This window comes from Papio anubis, chromosome 4 (genome assembly GCF_008728515.1).
Source record: "Papio anubis isolate 15944 chromosome 4, Panubis1.0, whole genome shotgun sequence".
Classification (NCBI taxonomy): domain Eukaryota; kingdom Metazoa; phylum Chordata; class Mammalia; order Primates; family Cercopithecidae; genus Papio; species Papio anubis.
Window position 1 is genome coordinate 20,215,606 of NC_044979.1, and position 6,732 is coordinate 20,222,337.

General features: G+C 49.2%; 1 pseudogene; it reads right to left on the reverse strand.

Annotated features, from left to right (window-relative positions):
- Positions 1–1,219: 1,219 nt before the first annotated feature.
- Positions 1,220–3,657, reverse strand: LOC116274426 (annotated as a pseudogene).
- Between the last annotated feature and the right edge of the window lie 3,075 nt (positions 3,658–6,732).

Below are 6,732 nucleotides of genomic sequence, written 5' to 3' on the forward strand. Positions count from 1 at the left end.
AGAGTTGTGGGCCATAGTCCCAGGGGAAAACCCTACCAAACTAAAGCTAAGAAAAATTTAACTCTTTTTCATCTATTCTAATACTCTTTCTTCTTTCCTTGCTCTATTGCTGACCATCTAGTTATTAACATAACCAAGTCGATTTTGCCTTGAACTATTGCATTTGGTGCTTGCATTTTGCTGCTTGCCAAGTCCCTATGGGGACTTGTTAAGTCAAAGACAGCCCTCTACTTTAAAAGAGTAACTCTGTGCCTCCTGGCTCTCCTCAGACTGGGCATTAGTGAATTGGGACCATTTAATCTGGGGAGATTTCGATAAAGACCCTAGTGGCAACCAGGTCTTTATCTTGCCCCCTTCATGTACAGCTTTTGTGCCATAGTTAGTCCAACATTCTGTTGACCACCAAAGAACAAGGATGGACTGTCCCAACCAGTTTTTGTAGTTTCCTAAAACCATACATTCGTTTTACTAAAGGGACAGCCCCCCGCAACTGTCAACTAAACCAGTGCAATCCTATACAGGTTATTATCTTGAGCCCCCAAAGTTCTTCCCCTTTTCTAAACCGGTTCTCTTCTTTAAGCCAGTTTTATGGTATGGAGGCTGAGGTTTCAGGGACAGACCCTATTGGATTCTTTGAAATGCATTTCTTTGATCCCCCACCACCTGCACCTTCCTCTAAGCCTTTTTCCAAAACCTGTCACAACGGAACCATTGCTCCTCCTCCATCTAACGACAAGGCCAAGATAGCGATGGTAGAAGTTAAAGACTTAAAACAAACTTTGGCAGTTGAGACAGGATACTAAGATGTACATGCCTGGTTGGAATGGATCAAATATTCCATCTGCACGTTAAACAAAAGCAATTGTTATGCTTGTGCGCATGGCAGGCCAGAGGCCCAGATTGTTCCCTTTCCACTAGGTTTGTCCTCCAGTCTACTATGCATGGGTTGCATGGTAGTTCTTTTCCAGGATTCTACAGCCTGGGGTAACAAGTCGTGCCAAGCTCTCTCTCTGCTATATCCCAAAGTCTGATACCCTGCAGGTCAGCCACTGAAGGCCATCCAGCTTCCGTTTCCCAACACTAAGTTCACTTCATGTCTCCCATGACAGGGAGGAAACTTAGCGTTCCTTGGAGACCTGAAGGGACACAGTGAGCTTAAGAATTTTCTTTTCTTTTCTTTTCTTTTCCTTTCCCTCGCCTTCCTTCCTTCCTTCCTTCCTTCCTTCCTTCCTTCCTTCCTTCTCTTTCTTTCTTTCTTGATACCTGCTTGATTTATTCCAATCATTTAATAGTCAATGATGCAACTGTGATCCCAAAGTGTGCAAAGTTAAAGCCTTCAACTGCAGCTGAGGAGAGGGCAGGAACAGTACACCTGGGGATGGTGGTGAGTCAGGAATGACAGGCAGGTGGTCATGACCAGGGCAGCCTCCTCCCCAGGGACAAGGACAGGGAAGTGGCCTGAGGAGCAGGACCTGAGGGCAGCCCAGGGCCAGGGAAGGGGGCAGAGACTTCCCCTTGGCCTAGGTCAGGAGCTCAGAAGTGCCACATGAGGGGGCAGCGGCCCAGGAAGGGCCAGAGGCAGGGCCAGGAGAGCACCATTTCCTGGGGGGCTGGGGGCAGGGAGGTGCCCTACAGGAGAAGCCAGGAGGGGCTGCCTGCCCCTGGGGTGGGGGCCAGGCTGAAGCAGGCTGCAGCAAGAAAGACCTGAGGCAGGTGCAGGGCCTAAGAACCCAGCTGACTGGGCTTGGTCGGTCTCCCAGGGCAGCCTGGACCGGAGAGCAGTCCTGACTCTGCAGGGGATGCCCAGTGAGGGGCCACAGACCCTTCTGGACCTCCCCTCCTCTCTCCCTGGAAAGGAGCTGGGGAGCCCAGAGTGCAAATCTGTGGACCACTCAGTTATGGAGGGAGACTGTGGCCGAGGGTGGACACTGGGGTGCGCCCCCTCCAGCATCTCGGCCTCCACCGCTGTCCTCAGTACAGCCACTTCTGGTAAGAGCACAGGCCTTGTACGCCACCCTCAATCTGGGCCAACATGGTCCGCTTCTCAAACTTAAGCTCTCCTGAGTACATCATGGACCAAAGGACAGACAGCTGCGGGCCCCAGTATCCTGGCAGCCATGCTGGATGCCCGCTATGAGGTAGGGCACGAACTTCTGAATGGACCCTTTGTCCTGGATGGAGCTGGAGATATCCTGCGCAATCTTCACCTTATCCCCCTCGATGAAGTATTGTTTCTGGCTGCTGCTGCTCTTCTCCATGGCATCCAGTGAGTCCATGCCCTGGTACTTCTTGAGCCACACCCCATCTGAGAAGAAGTACTCACTGGGGACCTCCGTGGTGGCAGTCAGCAGGGAGCCCATCATCACTGTGGAGGCTTCATGGGCCAGGGCCTTGACCATGTGCCCCACAGTCTGGATGCTGCCATCGGCTATTATAGGCACACCAAAGCGCCAGTCATACTCGGCCTACTTGTACACAGCAGTGCCCTGGGGCTGACCGCAGGCCATCACACCCTGGGTGATGCAGATGGAGCTGCAGCCCATGCCCACGCCAAGCCCTTCCATACCAGTGTCATCAGGTTCTTGGCCTGGGCTGCTGTCACCATGTTTCCCCCAGTCACCTGGAGGTGGGGGTACTTCTGTTAGCACCATGGTGATCTGATACACTGAGCTGCCTTGGGAAGAGTCCAAGACTGTGGCGTTGACGCCCACCTGGGTGAGCAGGTCCAGGCGGTATTTGTCATCCTCACGGGTGCCCACAGCTGCCCCGCATCGCGGCTGCTCATGGGACTCCTTGGAGGCTGCAGGGTAGTCTCGGTTCTTCTTCAGGTTTTTGCGGGCGATGATGGCCACCAGCTCATCGCGATCACTGACGACAGGCAGCTTCCCTTTCCTGCTACACTGCAGGATCTCATTTGCCTCTTTCAACATCACACCTGCTGGAGCCACCACCAGCTCAGTCCTTGGTGTCATCTCCTCACTGGGGAGGGTGGTGTGGTCCTTCTCTGCAAGAACGTCGATGTCTCGGAAGGTGACGATGCCCACCAGCTTGCTGCCCATGGTGCCCGTCTCAGTGATGGGGATGCCAGAGAAGCCATGCCACACCTTGGCCTCTAGCACATCACCCACAGTGTGCGAGGGGCTCAGCGCCACGGGGTCCATGATGAAGCCCTGTTCAAACCTTTTGACCTTCCGCACCTCCTTGGCCTGGAACTCCGGGGTGCAGTTTTGGTGAATGAAACCGATACCTCCCATCAGAGCCATCGCGATGGCTATGTCAGCCTCTGTCACAGTGTCCATGGGGGGAGGAGATGAGTGGCATCTTCAGCGTGATCTTCCAGGTCAGGGCTGAGCTCAGGTCCACCTTATCAGTTATGAAGTCTATGAGTCCTGGGAGAATCAGGAAGTCGTTGCAGGTGAGGCTGTGGGTGCTAGCGAAGGGCTGCTGCGCGGTGAGCCGGTCCTTGGGCATGTAGCAGGTGCTGCGGCTGATCAGGTAGTCTGCCATGCCGCCCGGAGACCCAGCCACCTGACATAAACACCTGCGTGGCTGCCAGCCACTGCTGCTGCTGCTGCTGCTGCTGCACCATGGCCACGCTGTTGCCGCAGGACCGGCAGGCTCGAGCTTAAGAAATTTCTTTTTTTTTTTGAGACGGAGTCTCACACTGTCACCCAGGCTGGAGTGCAGTGGCGCAATCTCGGCTCACTGCAAGCTCTGCCTCCTGGGTTTACGCCATTCTCCTGTCTCAGCCTCCCAAGTAGCTGGGACTACAGGCGCCCGCCACCTCGCCCGGTTAACTTTTTTTTTTTGTAATTTTAGTAGAGACGGGGTTTCACCATGTTAGCCAGGATGGTCTTGATCTCCTGACCTCGTGATCCGCCCGCCTCAGCCTCCCAAAGTGCTGGGATTACAGGCGTGAGTCACCGTGCGCGGCCAAGAATTTTCAAGAGTTTATCAATCCGTCAGCCCTTGTTAATCCCCGAGAGGATGTGTGATGGTATTGTGGTGGACCTTTACTGGACACTGCCGAATAACTGGAGTGGTACTTGTGCTTTAGTCCAGTTGGCTATCCCTTTCACCCTGGCATTTCATCAACCAGAGGAAGGAAAAATAAGACATCATAAAGCAAGAGAAACCCCTTTTGGGTCTTTCAACTCTCACGTCTATTTAGACCCAATTGGAGTCCCACGGGGAATACGAGATCAACTTAAAGTCCAAAATCAAATAGCTGCAGGATTTGAGTCAATATTTTGGTGGGTGACAGTTAATAAAAATGTAGATTGGATAAACTACATTATTACAACCAACAGCGATTTATTAACTACACTAGAGATGCTATTAAAGGAATAGCTGAGCAATTAGAGGCTACTAGCCAGACGGCTTGGGAAAATAGGATAGCCTTAGACATGATATTAGCAGAAAGAGGAAGAGTTTGCGTCATGATTAAAACTCAATGTTGCACCTTCATCCCAAACAACACGGCCCCTAATGGAAGTAAAACAAAGGCATTGCAAGGTCTGACTGCTCTATCCAATGAGTTAGCCAGCGACTCAGGGGTAAATGACCACTTTACAGGATGGATAGAAAAGTGGTTCGGTAAATGGAAAGGAATAATAGCCTCCATTCTTAACTCCCTCGTAGCCATAATAGGTGTACTTATTCTTGCTGGGTGCTGTGTCATATCATGCATCTGTGGGTTGGTGCATAGGCTCATAGAAACAGCACTTACTAAGACCTCCCTTAACTATTCTCCACCTTAACCAGGGAAGCTCCTTCTTTTGGAAAATCAAGCAGAGCAACTAAGCAAAGACATGTTAAAGGAGTTTGAAGAGAAAGCTGTAAGGAAAAATGCAAGAGGAGGAAGTTGTTAAATACGAGTTATACATTTCTCTTCAAAGAATTAATATGTCAATATGTTCAATTCTCTGCCTTCTACTTTTAAACTTTACTTCCACATAAAGCAATCTTTTCCATTTACCTACTCCACCCTAACTCATTCCAATTACCTACTCCACCCTGATTCATTGTCCACCCTGACTCATTCCGATTTCCTACTCCACCCTGACTCATTCCGATTACCTGCTCTGTCATAACCATTTTTCCTGCCAAATCACTCACCCCATCACTCTCTTTAAATTAGCCAGTCAGAATTAGTTTAGCCTATGCCGTCTAACCCCAGTCAATAGGGGAAGGACACAACTGCAGGGGCCACGTGCGTCAGGGATAAGAACCCCTTCCCCTCCCTTGTCCAAGTGTGCGCTCACCATTGCTCCATCTGTAAGGGCGCACCCTTCTATAGAAGTAACTTGCTTTGCTGAGAATTAAAAAGGAAATTTTATATTCAAGTGCTATTTCTTTTGCAGCACCGAAACTTTGTTTATAACAAAGTGTTGGTTTTTGTTTTGTTGTTGTTGTTGTTGTTGTTTTGAGATGGAGTCTCGCTCTGTCACCTGGGCAGGAGTGCAGTGGCACGATGTCAGCTCACCGCAACCTCTGCCTCCCAAGTTCAAGCAATTCTATGCCTCAGGCTCCCGAGTAGATGGGATTACAGGTGCCCACCATCACACCTGGCTCATTTTTGTATTTTTAGTAGAGACAGGGTTTCACCATCTTGGTCAGGCTGGTCTTGAACTCCTGACCTCATGATCCACCCACCTTGACCTCCCATAGTGCTAGGTTTACAGGCATGAGCCACTGTGCCCGGCCAAGTGTTGGTCTTTCTGGTTACCAGATTCCACCTTGCAAGAGTCACATCATCACCACAAATCTTCTATGGTTAAGAGGTGCTTATTATGAATAACAAAAGGCACTGCCCATCCTCATTCCCCATCCCTGAGGAAATTCCAAGAGTTTTAGAAGTTCTTGTGTCTGCAACCAGGGTCAAAGACCAAATATTAGAACAAAAGTTACTCCTAGCACCCTTATCACTCAGGAAATTACAAGAACTTTAGGGGTTCTGTGTCAGAAACTGGGACAAAGATCAAATATATATTTAGTTTATCACAAGCCCTAATCCAGTAGAACTGGTATCCGCATAAGAAGAGAAAGAGAGCTATGGTCTGTCTTTCACAGGCACACACCAAATAAATAAATAAATAAATAAATAAATAAATAAATAAATAAATAATTAGGCTATGTAAGAGCCTAGGGAGAAGACAGCTGTCTGCAAGCCAGGAACAGTGTCTTCCCCAGGAATGGAATTGGCTAGAACCTGGGACTTCCCAGCCTTCAGAACAGTGAGAAATTTTGGTTGTTTGAGCCACCCAGTCTATGGTACTTTGTTATAGCACCTCAAGTAGATAAAAGCACCCAGTAATACATATGGACATCTATAGATTTATAAAATATATTTGAATGCTTGTTTATTATTCTATAATAACATTCTTGGTTGGAGAGGAGCTGCATTAAGAGACATTTGACTGGTGCAGTGGCTCATGCCTCCAATCCCACACTTTGGGAGGCCAAGGCAAGTGGATCACCTGAGGCCAGGAGTTTGAGACCAGCCTGGCCAACATGGCGAAACATTTTCTTTACTAAAACTACAAAAATTAGCCAAGTGTGGTGGCACACACCTGTAGTCCCAGCTATTTTGGAGACTGAGGCATGAGAATCACTTGAACCCAGGAGCTGGAAGTTGAAATGAGCTGAGATTGCACCACTGTACTCCAACATAGGCCACAGAGTGAGACTCTCTCTCAAAAAACAAAAGAAGAAGAAGAGACATTTAAGCCT